The sequence below is a fragment of the Pyrgilauda ruficollis genome, unplaced genomic scaffold (assembly GCF_017590135.1).
Source record: "Pyrgilauda ruficollis isolate IOZ18807 unplaced genomic scaffold, ASM1759013v1 scaffold80, whole genome shotgun sequence".
NCBI lineage: Eukaryota > Metazoa > Chordata > Aves > Passeriformes > Passeridae > Pyrgilauda > Pyrgilauda ruficollis.
Genome location: NW_024529933.1, coordinates 381,691 through 397,634, shown reverse-complemented (window position 1 = coordinate 397,634; position 15,944 = coordinate 381,691). Strand labels below are relative to the sequence as shown.

The following is a 15,944-nucleotide window of genomic DNA, read 5'->3' as shown; positions in this document are numbered from 1 at the left end:
ACTGGTGTGAAACTGATGCAGTTTTCCTGACAGGCCTGGTGGGTTTCATTCTGCCTCTCTCTCTGCAAGTGGAGACCCCAGAAAATAACCACAAGGAATTTAAGCCTTTTTGTTTGAATTTTTTCATGTGAATACCAAGAATATGTGAAGCATTCACGGCTTAGACAATGCTGTGTGACACAGACATGCAGAAGTCAGCTGCTGGTTTCTTAATGCAGTGCACTGATTTTTGCAGTAATATATCACCTCCCCTCAGATAATAACTGGGGCCTTGGTGTCAGAGACAAAAAAGAGACAAAAAAGAGACAAAACTGTTGCCTTGCCTTTATCTGAATGCTCATGTGCTGTGACTAAAGAGAATGTATATAACTACACGTAGCAGTGCATGACAACCCAGTAAATAAATACTGAAGGGAGATTAAAGGAGGATCATTAATATAATCCTATTTTCTTTTAGAATTTACAAAATGGTAAAAATTATATGGTTGGTGGTAAGCTTGCTCTGAGGGAATGTACTGACACAAAGACAACTCTCTGGCAAAATTATCTTTGAGGCTGTGCAAGTAGAGAAACTCAGGTGCAGCTCCCAAAGGGCTACTCCTCCCTAATGAGGATCACTGCAACAGGCAGACACGGTAATGCATTGCTAAACTGCCTCCTTTTATTTTCCTCTCTAGGAAATGCATAGTTTTCTCAATATAAAGGAACTAATTACTTATTTTTCAGGTTTTTTAACCAAACACAGTGTATACATGCCCCGCTGGAATGTGCTCTGGAATTGCTGCTTCTACAATCACAGCAGGGAAGGATTTTGCTGCTCCTGTTGTCAAGTTTGTCTTGTGGCACATTATTAGACAAAGCTGTTTCTTGTTCTTGGATTTTTTTTTTTAATGCACTGGAAAACTTCTGCTCTAGCACCTTTGTCAGTTTTCTTTTTGGAAATCCCGATTAATTTACTTGAATGTTTCTTTGCTATTTCTCAAGAATTCTTTATCTTCTTTGTGTCTTTCTCTCTTGCCTATCATGAAGTCTTTTCTCCTCAAACCAGTGACCAGCAGAAAGACTAAGAACCTCTTGCCCTTTACCATCTAATCCATTTAGACCAGACTTTTCTCTGCCTGCCTGTCTTGTATGTTCAAGGCCAGCCATAACCTTGATTTCAGAGCAACCCTCAGTGATGAAATAGTTCTGGTGCTGAGCAGGGAGCTCAGGCAGAGCTCAGACACCCTACCCTTTCTTCAGACAAGCTTTCATGCTCCTGCACTTGGAGATGGATAAAATTTCCAGTGTGAAGTACTGAAGTGGTTTCCTTTTCCACGGATTCACAATGAAATGTGGTTGGGTTTGTTTCAGTTTGGTTTTTTAAGTTCCTGTCTTCTCACCTCCCAGATGCTTCCAATTGATTATCTTCTCATGTCTTCAAATTTAACTTGTTCCTATTTAATTCTTTACATATTCTTCGTTATTTAACACTTTTGCTAAGACATGTACTACATGTACTGAAATCCAAGAGGAGGAGTTCTGTGGATGGAGGTAGTATTTTTCCCCAGTGAGATTCTCCCTCTCCCTGGTGTACAGGTGTAAGTAGTTTAATTGTCTTTTCTGTTTGGTTGCTTGGTTGGAGTTTTTTTGTTTGTTTTGTTTTGTTTTTGGAAGGAGGCAGGGGGAGCAGGTAAGGTAGTTGTAAAGCCACAAGATTTAATTTTACCTTTTGCTGTTCTGTGACTTTTTCAAGGCTTGCGAGGTACTGAAGGGCTAAAAAAAAATTACCAAAAGCCTTTTTATTCATATCAGTGTGTTCTGCAAGGGCTTTCCGTTGTGACATCCCCTCTTCTGGCCTTGCCTCACTCATCTACACCACCTGTCACTACCGTGGGCAGTGCTGAAAACTGCAAATCCCTGGAGGAGAGGGAATCACTCTTATTTGGAAGAAGGTTTCTATTTTCTGATCTTGCAGAGAATTTGGAAGTCTCTTGTTGCTTTTGTGAAGGACTTTGCCATTCGCTGCTTTGTGACACATAAGTCTGGATTTCCCAACTCTTTTGCAGTGCATCGCTGCTTTCCCAGCTGTCCTGACCGACAGATTAGATTTGCACTTGCAGTGTCCGAGCGAGCGAGGTGGTATTTGTATGCATGATGGAAATTCTTTCTCCTTTCTTGTGACATGTCCGCACAGAGCGTGTGCTTCACGTGGGCAAGCTCATGCGCAGGCAGCGTGTGTCATGACTGTGTCTGCAGGTGATGCTCCTCGGGACATCTGTCCCTGGGCTGCGCTCCCCTTGCTGCTGCATTCCTGGCTGCTGCTGCTCCCCAGTGGAGCAACAGTGCCAACTGCTGGCTGATGCGCCTGGCGTGGCATCCCCTAAGCTTCCTTCTGAGGCCAGTGCTGCCTAAAACACATCAGTATCCCCTCTGCTGACCGTCTGTCTGCTTAGCAATAATATCTCAGTTTGTTAGTCCTTTTTTCCATACCAAAATAATATTCTTTTGAGCTCAGGTAAGCCTCAGGTTACATTTGCTGGCGACATTTCTAATTGTTTCGTGTTGGTTTGAAGCTGCGTGTCTCTCCTGATCTCCCAGGGCTGGCTGCTTGAAAGGGGAGGTTTCTACTCTGAGCAGTGGAGTGCCATGAAGTGCTGCCTGAAAGTTCTTTAAACATTCAGTCGTGGCAGCAATTCATCGGCTATGTATTTGGGACACTCTTATTGTTATAGCCACAATGGGCTCTGGGGAAAACAAGATGGTGTTTTATGTATTTCTGCACAGAGTACACGCAGCACTTTTGCTCAGTAAAGAAAAAAAAAAGGGGAGAGTAAGAAAAGGAGATAATCTACTGCTGTACATATAATGCTGTACATAGTTTTATTTGAATTTCAGTGAAATGTTTTAATAGAAAAAATAGTTTGTGTATTGTTTTTCTTTTCCCAAGAGGAATAGCAAATGGAAAAGACAAGATTGTTTCTTTAAATGTTTCCTGTGAGAAAGGGGTTACAATGTTTGCCGGAGGTGATGGTAGAGGGAAACATATATGGGGAGCAGGAAACTGGCAAAGAAAAAAGTGTAAAGGAAAACAATTAAGAGAGCTTTTCAGAAGAAGGAGAAAGACAGTTAACAGGCAAAGCAATAAACCTGGCAGAGATGATCAGGGGAATTTTGCAGAAGGAAAAAAAAAAAAAAAAAGGTGGGATAGGAGGCAGCCAAACAAACTAAAAGTGAGTTTGATGAGTCAGGGTTTCTGTGGGTTTCTTGCATCTCCCAAAAGGCCATTTTTTCACTTCCTCTCAGCCACACATGTTCTTCTTTTTTTTTTTTTTTTTTTTTTTTTTTTGAGCAGAACACCAAAGGAAAACTAATAAATCAGCTATTCTTAAACATATGTGACAAGTCCAGGCTGAGGCACAGGTGGACCACAACCACAAGAGGTCTCTTAAGTCAAAGTTGCAGAACATCGGATAGCCAGCAGGTTTAGCACTGCTTCCAGCCCTCTGTTAGTCTTTCAATCATGTAGTGTTTGGGGTTTGGATAGGGAAATCTAAACCAGGCAAAAAGAATAAATAAACAAATAAATAAATAAATAAATGCAGCATTTTGATGCTGCCTTGATAGACAAGACCATCACAACTCCTCCTGTGCAACTGAAACCTCAGTAAAGAATTTATTCTTACCTAACCTAAACCCACATCTTTCAGTATGTACTGGTGTGTTCCAGTGACAATGTCTTGACTTTTTATTACTGATGTAAATACTTAAGCTGGGTGCAATGCCATTATTTACTAATTTTTTTAATTAAACAAAATAATTTTGTTTAAAATTATTAAATTTAAATTTTGTTTAAAATTATTAAAAGATGTGGTTGCAATTTTCAAGAGTCTTGCTCTAACCATGCCCTTATTTGTTTTATTTTCACACAGACAGGTATTCTTCTGAAGCAGTTTATTTCTCTGAATAAAGGGAGCAGGCTCCATGCTTTCTTATCCATGGCAGGCCTTTGCCACTGAGATAACCAGCCTCTTATTGAAAATAAATTGTTATATGTATAATATATGATTATGTTATTAGGGAAAATTAATGGAAGCAGGGCTGAAAAAGCTGGGCAGACCTGATAGAGAGAGGAGGATACAAAGGAGTGTAGCTCTGCACACAGAGATGGGATGTGAGGCTGGGGAAGGCAGAGGGCTGTCACTCCCTGTAGCAGCCATGGGTTTTCCCAACACTGATGTGGGATACCATGGGGACAGGTGAGGTGGCTGTGTCTTCTGCTGCTACAGGCCAAGCAAGGGCAGTGGTGCTGGGACCCACGATGCCTCTAGATGTCCCTTGTCACCCGAGTGAGGTAGGCAGCTCGTCCCCATCTCTGCACTTCAAGCATGTGCAATGTAGTGTTATAAAGAAACCTGCTCTTAAAGTGTTAAATATGGAGAAAAGTTGAGTCTGTATTTAAAAAACAAGTCTTGTATCAGCCTGTCATGGATAGCACAGAGAAAGTTACTTCCTTAGCCACTTGAATTTTTATTGGAAGATTGGAAGGATTTTGTTTTGAAGAGGTATTTATGGGGCAGTTCAATATTTCCTGGGGGAGAAGTCATGCTAGGAAGTGCTGGTTTGGTGACCTGACACTGTAGTTTCAGCTAATCTTTCCCTGCTAACACAGGCTTGTTTGGTGCAAAGTGGGGGCCTGAGAGCCTGCACCGGCTGAGCTGCTTCGGGGGAAAAGACCTGTGGGATTTCCTTGTGTCTTCTTAGTGACTCTGCCATTTTAGGCATGCTTATGTTGCAAAAGGCAGATAAAAAAGGTCACTTCTGTGAATAACTCAGCTCTTCCACCTCACTAGTGCAGCCATACACCCAAAGGCTCAGCATGCCCCTGCAGAGGAGGGAAAGGTTGGTGGAAAAGGAAGCAGCTGCTGGGGGAGGTGGACTGGTGTAGTCATGTAGAGTGAAGGGCAAGAGTGTCTAAGGGGTTGACAGGGAAACCTCCCAAACCTGCTTACACCTGGCCCCTCAAACTTCTTTTCACGCTTCCCAGCCCCTGTGTCACTCAGCACACGCAGAGCCACATGGAACTGCCCAGACACATGGCTTGTGTTTGTCCCTCCAGCCAGCTGTGCTGGTCCTGCCTTGCCAGCGGTGCTCGTGCCTCTCCACACCAGTTTGACAGCTGAGTTTGAAGAGGGCCTCCAACAACAGGACAGTGCTGATCTCTTAGCAGTCCTTCAAGAGTTAATTCCTCCCTGTGCCCTAGGTATGTGGCTATGTTTGCTCCACAGTGGAAGCTGTGTTTCCATATGTCCCTATGGCTGGCACTTCGGCGTGGGCATCTGTGCCGCTCTGCATGCCTGTGCCCTTGTGAAGGCTCCTCTGAGCCTGCAATGGGCAGCTCCTGCAGTGCCCTGTGTGCCCTCTGCACACACCATGGCTGCGTGAGCAGTGGGAAGGGATGCCCCTAAACTGCCCTGAAAGCAGCTTTACCTGCCCAGAGAGTGTTATGGACTTTGCTCCAGTGTAAGGAATAACTGACTGACTGTCACCTGTTTCTCAGGGCGTGCTGCTGCCGTGCGTCGCTGTACAAACCAAGCTGTTGAGTATTCAAAGTCATATCTGCCTGCCTGAATGACAGAAATTAAACATTTGCTGCTTTCTACTTCATTAAAACCCCTGGGAGCCTGTAGGGCTCATCCTCCTCATGCACCAAGGTATCCATGCATGCCACTTACCGATCAGAGGCTTCTTCACCAGTAATGTCTGAGCAAATCTCTTGATAACAAAGGGACTACACACAGATTATTGTGATCATAATTTGGCCAACATAGCCTTTATTACTAATGATGGTGTTGAAGATGGAAAACCCAGCTTGATTCTCAGATCCCTGCTGAAAGGTAATAAAATAAAGAGGAACAAAGTCTGTGTGTGAATTTGCTACCAAACCTTTGAAAAACACAAAAGTGGAACCCTGCCAATTCTATTGCTGTCAATTTTTCATTTTGAGATAGGATTAGAAGTGGAAGTGCATTTTTTGTCTCTGACATTAGTATCATGTTGTTGTGTACAAATGGAGGGCTTACAATTATTTGTTGTATTGTAATTATTATGTGCCCCTCTTACATCTACAGAGTGAGTATTTTTTAATATCACCTGATAATAGAGTAATTGGAAAATAACTTCAGCTATTATAAGAAAAAGGTGTCTAATTTATTAACAAAAAGAACAGACAAAGGAAGCACTTCAATGGAAGTGCTCTGTTAAAAATGGAGCCATGTTTCTTTTTGCTTTTTTGAGTAGATAGATGAAGGCAGGCTGGCTTTGTGTAGTCTTTTTTTCATCCCTGGGCAATGGCAGAACTCACAGCTAAATTCTGTTGTCAGAAAATTCTATGATGGTAGCTGAGAATGATATAATATCATGCATACTCATTTCAACAGCAAGAAAAAAAATTCCTAACCCATAGCTTGGATTTTGAATACCAGAAAGACCCTTCACTACCAAGAAATGAGCTTTCAGTACTAAGAATACAGAAAAAGAAACTAAAAATTTTTAAACATAAGAAGAGCCACTTGATGTAACCAGTAGCAAATAAAAAAGGAATATAAATGTAATTTTAAATTATTTATTTCACTTTCTCTCTTTTTTTTCATGTTAATATATCCTTGGCTCTAGCTCAGAATGATGTGCTAATTATGAATGTAAGAAAACCTAACTTTTTATTGTGCTAATTAAACTGTGTGTCACATAGACATTTGGGGAGAATTTCCCAAGCTTTCTAGTGTGAATGGAAGGAAAGAGCAGCAGTGCTCACTTAAAACTGGAATTTTTTTCCTAGTACCGTGCAAAAAGGCATCATTGTATTTTAATTACTCTATGCTTGGTCCACCTGGGATGTTTCTATGGAAACAGAATTTTTTTCTTTGATGGAAATTGTTAGGCTCAGGAAAACTTCTCACTGCATGAAACCATTTGAGCTCCTGAAGAACTACTTGTTGGAAATTTAATGTGCATAAACAGAACTCCCAAATTACTTCTTAGTGTTATTGTTGTCAATGCTAATACAGAACTGTTTTCTTAATGATATACAGTGGTGCCTTTTCATTCCACAAGAAAATAGGGTGAGAGTGGTATTATTTCTGTTGCAAGAGAGCACTTTTCCTGGACCAAAAAGAATTAGCCTGCAAACCATCCAAAATTAAATTTTATTAATTCTGATGTGTGTATATTTAGTGCTGGATCCAAATATTTTGGCTTGATGGCTGTTAAAATTTAATTAATTTTGTTTTGCACATTGGCAATAATTTACTCATATTATTCTTGTGTGCCTCAGTTTTGGATATGGAGTTTTTTTGGGGTTTGGTTTGTTTTGGTTTTGGTTTTTTCCTCCCAAAGAAAATACACTCTCTTACTCGATGCTACTGTGATATTTGGATTACCTTTTAAAAGTCAACCAACAGAGGGAGCATTTGTGTGTTATTATTAATTTAACCAAATGGTTGGAAACATGACTCTCATTTTCCCCATCATTTCTGGACAGCATATTTATTGCGTAAAATTATAGGATTTCTTGACCATTAAAATATCTTGGTTTGGAGTGTTTCTGTTTTTAAAAAGTCAAATCTTGAATTTAGCTGACAGTGCAAGTAGCTATTTTAAATTGATTGTCAGGTTTATATTTTTTTGTTTCATCTCTGTTCATCAAGGCAAGGAATCTGCCAAATGGAAAAAGGAAAATCACTTTGAAAGCAACCACACTTTTCAAACTTCTTCCAGAGACATACTGAAAACAGAAATTAAACGTCAACCAGAGAAAGCAGAAGCCTCAGTATTTCTTGGTACCTCTTTTACATGTTCACTCTTAGAATGTGAATAATAAGGATGATGGTGATGTGCACAGCATTAGAATGTGGATGATGATGATAATAAAAACAATAATTATGCAAATGTTTTGCACCTATAGTCTCCCAAAATCCTTCCTCTTCAGCTTTTAGGGCACTGTTACTTTTAGCCACTCTCACTGCACTTCTCTGTTGTCCTCATGAGGAGTGAAGCAATTGCTGCCCTTTGCGGTGTCTCAGCAAATCAGAGCCAAGAACCCAAATGAATGATGTGGGAGGCTGTGCAACACTTTAGAACTATGAAATAACTGGGAGGCACCAGGACTTGGCTGCAGAAACTGGAGAGAGACTTGATGCAGCATCAGAGCTGAGTATCCCTCTTGGCTGGGAAATGTGACGCTGCCCAAAACGGTTCTGTAGTCAGGGTCTGGTGGTGACGTAGCACCAGGTTGACTTTGAAGAACTGTGGTGCCCAAGCCCAGGGTTTCTTTGAAGACAATACCTCTCCTTTACAGGTGAGACTGCTTTAATGAGTGCTTATTTTTAACCTCAAGGGAATGATGTGTTAGATACTCTGAATTAGTAAGGTCTTTCAGTTAGGAAGCCTTTTTTTCCCCCTTCATACTGCTTTTCCTGATGATTAAATTAGGATACAACTCTTTGCCTGAGCCCTGAGAATGAGCAAATCCAGGAACCTGAAGTGTCTCTGCCTCTTGGGGACTGGAAGACACAGAAATATTTTAATGGCATTAACAGCACCTTATAATTAGGTGAAGAGCAATACAGTTGCAGCACTGCCATGTGCAGCAGAGGGAGAACCCTATTTATACGCCAGCAGGCTATTCTGGGAGTGCTAACACTGGGAGTGAGCAGCTGTGAGAAAAACAGAGAAAAAGTGCTAGTACACTCTGAAATGGAAATCACAGCACAGCGCCATATGTGTTGACTAAGTAGTCCCGCCAGCGCCCTCATTTCAAGGCTCTGAAGTGATAGCTTCCAACTTGCTTGATGAATTTTCACAAAATTGCTATTCCAAGTAGCAGTCTCCAGAAATGTAGCCATTACATTTATACAGCACATGGGATAACACGAGTCTGCAAACTTTAGTCTAACACTGCTGGAAGACCAGGCAAGAACTGAAATATTTGCCTTCCTCACTGCAGAGCTCATTAACCCACGTACATATCATCCCCTGGGAAGGCAGTTTCCTGATCCTGACGTTCTCCTGTGAGCCCCACACAGATGGATTCCTGTGTGCAGGACTCATGCATTCCAATGTTTACCTTCACCTCTTAAAGCTTTAAAACAAATATGAGAACAAAATATTAATTCCCTTGGCAAGGCTGCTTTTCTACATGGTTTGGTTATTTATTTGCCTACTGTGACACTGGTTGCTCTCAATAGTTTCCTTTCAATTTTGTTCTCAGGCTCTCTAAAGATTTGAGAATATCCTGTGAGACCATGCAATGGGAGTAACTTGTGCTAAGCTGTGGCACCTGTATGCAGCAAAGGTCAAGCCAAAACCTGTGATAGTGGGGACCTGGGATTTCTAAAATTTGTGAACAGCCAGTCTATTAAAAGCAGTCAGGTCTCTGTTATAGCCTTATGTCTCAAATCCCTCTGCACTTAACGTTGTAAAGTGCTGAAAATCCAGTGGTTCTTGAACACTCTGGCTCCATCACAGGTGTTAAGCCCTTCACAGGTGTTAAGCCCTTCTCAGCATGGCAGCTCCAGGCACCGACTTGGAGTCACCTACTGCAGTCCTCAATATAAGTGCAGCCATGTGTCCATCCCAGCATGGCCTTCCAGACCCAGAGGTCTGTGCCACACCTGTGGTCCCACTTCTGTTCTCTCCTTCCTCCCAGCTGCAAATCCTGGTGGAATTCCTCCTCAGATCAGGCATTGCTCCCAGGATATCTAAGTTCTCTGTCCTTGCTGTATGTGTGTTGCTCTGCTGGCACACCTGGTGGTGTCTCAAAAATGCCATCGTGTTTTCTGATATTTCCCATGAGGGAAATACACTGCTCCCTGCCCAGAAAGCTTGGGACCACATGGACATTCTCACTTCCTGCCTGCTTGAGACCTGGAGTGACCTAGGCCAGGTGGTGTGTCATAGCTTCAGTGCTCCCCACCTAAAATCTTCTTTAATGTTAATTTTCTATCTCAGATTTGTGTACTTGGGCATAAGAGCAACCTGGGAATCTAATACCAGAGGTTTTCCAAGTATTTTAATTAACTCTTTTAATTAACCCTGGAAGTTTTGCAGTTTATTAGCTTCTCAGAAAATTTATGCATTTGTCTTATGGGAAACACCAGGTAGATGCCAGAGGAACTAAATCTGCCAATTTATTATTCTTGATTATTTGAAAGAAAGAAAAAAGCAGTTTGTGGTTTGGTTACAGAACAAGCTGTGAGTCAAATACAGAGTCTCAGCAAATGTGAGATTTATATAGAGAAATTCAGTTCTGCATGCCTCACTGAAAATCTTGAGGATGCAAGTACACAGTAAAATATGTAACAAATCTGAGGCTCTAACAGTGCTGTGAACAACCCAAGAGATTTCCAATTCTGTTATCACTGTAGGCATCCAACTCTCACTGGCTGTCGAGGTTGTCTTACTATGACTCTTTAAAGGTCATGCTTAAAGATTAAACACAAGAGGTTTCTTGCTGGTGTTGATGAACAGGAATAATTTGCTGTCGTGATGCAACAGCAGCTGTGAATAAGATTGTCAGTGGGAAAGTGGATTAAGTTAAACACTGGTTTCAGAGCCACAGTTTTGTAGAATTCTGCAGCTTCTGCTTTCATCTTAACTGACTTCTTATTTGGGATTGTCCTCTTACAGCTGTAAGCTCAGAGATTGTGGAAGTCCATGGTGAAAAGGAGGGCACTGAAACCAGCTCCTGACCAAAATTCCTCTTGTGGCTGCGATTCCTGTCACCTCGCCGCTGGCGAAGGGTGCTGATGCGGGAGCAGCGGTTCCCGCATCAGGAGAAGGAGACAGTTCAGCGAACAGAATTTTAGGCACATGCACACAGTCGTGTGGTTAATCATGAATGAGTGGAACGTGTTTTGGAAAAGTTGCATAATATAATTACTCGCTTCTGAGCTGCAAACTCCTCGAGGAAATTACTGTTGTATGAATGTACATGTTAAACCATACAGCCATTGTATATAGTGTTGTGTTCAGGCAAAAATATAGGTCAGTCAGTAAGCTGATCTAAGTTCTTCTTATGGGTCATCAAATTAGTCAGAAACGTACTTGCTGAACTTTAAAGTGTAGTCATTTTAGGACCTATGAGATTTGAATGTTCTGAGTCAAGGGAACAAGCTCCATAACTATTTTTATTGTCAACAGTTAAATGTCCTTTCCTTAAATGCAGTAATGTTTTTGCATGCCTAAAATTCAAGAAATCTAAATAGTCATTAGTTTTTCTAAACATTCATCATTTGAAAATTGGCTACTTAAAAGAGCTGTGAGCTAAATACAAAAGTGGCTTCAAATAGAAAAACTGAGGCCAAGATTGACGTTTGGAACCATCATTCTTCAAAAATTGTTGCCATGCCAGGGGAAGGGAAATAGCTGAGAGAACTTTTGGTAATAGTGCTTGAAAATACAGTATGTGTGAAGAAAAGAAACATTGTAATGAAAAAAAACCAAAACATTTAAACATAATATACATATGAATCAAGTGGTCTTTGATCTGCTTCATTCCAAGCTTTCTTGAGAGTTGTCCTATTTCATATTCAGACTTTTTGATCTTGTTTTGCCACATTGGTTTAAGTGTAAGTACTGACACCTGGGAAGGTTTCAGAAGTTCACAGGTCCAGAGCCTGATGTCACTTAACTATCTCACACTGGCTACTTCTGTAGTTTCTCATTCATTGTAAACTGTACTGTGCTTGGGGCCTTTCACAGCCTCAAGGACCACCTGTGAAAAATACCTAATGGGCCTAATGATGCCATTGACCAGCCTCACCTGGACCCTCCAACCACACCATGGCCTGGGGTCAGTTCAGTTCAGCCTGGAGTTGCTGCTTTTTTCTTGAGTTTCTGTGGGGTCATGCTCTCCTGCTGCCCCTCCTGGGTGGCTCCTGGCTCATCCTTGGCTGTGCTGTAGACCACCAATGGATACCATTACCAGCCCTCCATGTTCAGTACTGTAGGTCCCTGCCTCGTGGTGATGCCCTGGATGGCGGGATGTGACCGTCTCCTGCTAAATCCCTGCTGTGAGGAAGCCAGGCCTGTGTCCTTCTGTGTCCTTCCAGGCAGATTCCCAATCTGGTTTCCTCCAGGAAGATTATGAGGTTGTTGCTACCTGGATGCAGGTCAGTAGCTATTTTTATGGTTGCATCTGAAAAAAATTTAAGGCAATATTGTCTACTTTACCTTCCAACCCATATTGTTTGATGTTCATTCTTGTTTATCATAACTTGTGTGTTTTACTATGCCTTACTATTATTTGCTGCCTTCTTTGCTGATGTAAAAATTTTCATCCAGTTGTAATGAACATTAAATATGTTAGCTCTGCACCATCTGAAAGACCATAAATTGAGGGGTTAAATTAATTTTAAGTGAAACTTATTTCATCTTTTGTAGACCTAAAATTGCAGATTTCAAAACTATGTTCTATGTCTAACTTTAGTTTCAAAAAATATTATAATTTAACTTGAATTCCAGGTTTTATTTTGCCTCTCATTGAGCTGGAAAATGTCATTGTGTGCCTGTAATTGGGAGTCTTTGATCTCAAGATAGTCACAAGCCACATGAGGGTAAATAGTCTTTCATATGAAGCATTACTGTTTGCACTTGACAAAAAAAACCCCAACCAAAAAAACCCAAAAAACAAACAAACAAAGGCCCAGAACAATCACCTTTTTTATAGAAGGCAGCCATAAAATAAAGGAAGGGTTGCCAGAGGCTCTTGGCAGGACCAAGCAAACCTTTGTAGCCTACAACTTCCTTGACTGAAGGTACAATGCTTAGGTAGATGGTTTTGCAGGCTTGAGATGTGTCCACACAATCTTGTGCAAACCTGGGCTTGTTCAGTGCTTCTGGATGGAACCAGCTCTGGAGTGAAATTGCTGTATCTTGCTGGATGTGGTACTTGCTAGAGATGCAAATCTCTGTCTCAAGGCCCACCTGGTGAACTGAAATGCTCCTTTTGTGTGGTTTTCTTTTGGTGGATTTGTGAGCTAGAGAAAAGCTTTCTGGGCTGGAAAATCAATCAGCTCTATGGGGATCTGGAGAAAGAAGCCTTCTGACAAAAGGTCTAAGTCTGCTTCACGGTGTGCCCCCGTGTCTTGTGGGGCTGTTGTATCTCAGCACTTTCAAGCCAAAGAGGGTGTGTGTTTCTCAGCTGTCCTATGAAATGGAGATGAATTTTTTGTGGATGTCAGCCTTGTATGTACTTAGTAACTTAGTACTTAAGTGTGTGGTAGGTCTTGTTGGTATTGTGAAGGAATGGGGTGTCCCAAGGGCTGATGGAATGCTCTCATGGTGGGGGAGAGAAGAGCACACCCAAAAACTGGTGTAAGATGAGCTCACTGCAGAAACTCAAGGCCTGTGCAGAAAATGTAGCTGTTAACAGTGACAAAGTGGGATTGCATATGAACTCTGATGTTTCAAGGGCATATGTTTCCCCACCTCCTTTGTGGTTCATCATTGGCTTGGCAAGAGGCAGACCTCCAAGCTGAAGGCTATTTTCCAATCTAACTTCTGGTATCTCCTCCAAGGCCTAAGAGCCCTAGGGCAATTAATATTAAAGGTCACTAAGTTTTTGTTTAATAGAAACTTACCTTTATGTAACTGCTGAAGTAGGGAAAAAGCAGAGCAAAATCTCTCCAAATCTCTGATTCTTACATCCAGTGTTTTTCAGTCTTGCTTATGTGTGACAAGTAGTTTGGTTTCTTGAACAAAAAGACCCCTTTGTAAATGAAACTGTTTTCACAAGAAACTGTTTTTTGTATTTTTGGTTGTGATTTTTTTTTTCAAGTAAGGAAAAGTTGATTGAATTTCTCACATTATCTACATACTCTTGCTGGCACTGATAGAACATAATAATAGCTCTTGCTGAGCTATTAAAACATGTGTGACCAGAGCCCAGTCATGACTTGGCTGGCACTGACTTCAGTGGCAGCAGCAGCACAAGCAGCTCTGCTGCTCTACCTGTGTTCTGTCCCTTGTCTATTTGGGAATTTTGGCCACTACATGGCATGAGGTGGAAGAAAAGCACTGGTGTGCTGAGGAACAGTGTGTGCAGGGGCAACAATTGTGCTGGGAATTGCTGAATCTGATATTGCCCCAAAAAGAAATAATAGTCAAGCTACAGCCTCAACTCATGTATGTAAAGAGGGTTTAGTTTTGGTGGTGGAGTGGTCAGAACCATTTATCCTGCAGCAGGTAAACAGTGTTTATGCTCTTGCCTCTGTTAACATAAAGAGATGCAGAAATGCTCCTGCTGCTGAAGGCTGGGTAAATTATTATGCTGGCTGATGAGGAGGTTTGTACTCCAATTCCAGTGGTAAAATGGGAAAATCAGTTTAGCTTCATCTTAGACCTATTAACTTCCACCACAGTTGGACTGAATATCTTTCAGGGACACTTAAGAATATTTGTGTTCTATAAAATGGCACAAGTAATGGATTTTCTGAAGGTATAATACATTGGTTTGAGGCTTTCAGTGCCTTATGACAGTCTTCTACATAAAGCATTCATAAAATAAAATCTGGTGTAATTCATTTCCCACATCTTACCAATAGCATGAAACCACAGTCATCCAAAATGCAAAATATTTCTTATAGCACACACAATTCCCACTTTGTCCCATGATTTAGATCTCCCTTCTTTCTAAATATAACAACTATCCATCACTCTGAATTATTTTTTGTTAACAATGTGTTTGTTTCTTTGATTTAAGGGTTTAATATCAATATATGTTACAGTCGCTGTTTATCTCAGGCTTCCTAATCACCAAAACAGCCACCACATTGTCTGATCAAGTAAATCCCATTTTGACCTTTTTTCCCCCTGAGGGAATGCATTTTCAATTAAATTGTACTTTTAAAATGATGGACCATATTATTGTGGCTTATCATTCTCCCTAGCATAAAATAGTTTCTAGCAGTCCTCAGATAACCAGTTTGGCATCTCTTCTTCATTCAGCCTAAAGCAGGGTTTTCAGCACCAGTTTGTTCTTGATAATGTCACTGGACATGAGGCTAAAGGCAGAAAAGCTGGGCATTTGTCCATGTAGTGTGCAAGTCTCCCAAAACAAAGATTCTGCAACTTGAAAGCAGCTCTTCTGTTCATTTTATGGTCTCCCTGCACCTCCCAAATTCAGATCTGCTCTGGCACTGCAGGGCTGACCCTCTGAAAAATGTCACAGTTAACTGCTTTTTCACTCGAGCTTGTCTACAGGGAAAAAGAGCGCTGCTGAAAATCTCCAGCTATTCAGTGATGTGTGTATGTGATCTGCATCCTCTGTTCTAGCACATAACTATGGAGCACACCAAGGGGAACTCTTTTTCATGTTAAGCAGAGAGGAAGGAGGTTGGTGGCACTTCTGGGATCCTTAGTGAGCACTTGTAGCAATGTCTCCATATTCAGCATGGGAGTTAGCAGTCCCACTTTAGAAGTGGGACCAGTACAGAGAGAATGTGTGGATTTTTTGGCATGTCTAAAGCTAATTTGACCTGAAACTTGCTTGGGTATTTGTAGCAGCCCATTCATCACAATCTGTAATGCTTACCAAAGGTGACACATCAACATCTGGCGTACTGGTGGTGATACCCCCAGTTTTTGTGGTTAAATTGCTTTTAGTGCCTGTTTTGCTACCATAAAAATAATTTGGACAGGTCAGAGTGAAATGCAGTTGAGAACTACTTTCTCATATAACATGGAAAAAATTATCTCCCACAATTCACTTATGAAATTTGCTTTAAATGTACTTATTCCTGCATTAGCTGCATCCTGATAACAGATGGAAAAAGCCAAGGTATGTGAAACTGTTACCATTTTGCCTATAGGTCTGCTCAGTCAGGATAGAAGCATAAAGAGAAACACAGGGCCCATGTTCCTTATAGTAGAGTGTCTAGACCTCAAGTTCCTACCATAGCTGACCA

At 41.3% G+C, this 15,944-nt stretch overlaps 1 long non-coding RNA gene across 1 annotated transcript in view; it reads left to right on the top strand.

Moving 5' to 3' along the window:
* LOC121364339 overlaps window positions 1-15,944 on the top strand; it is an 80,665-nt gene that overhangs the window by 18,140 nt on the left and 46,581 nt on the right. The gene's annotated exons all lie outside the window — the stretch shown is intronic.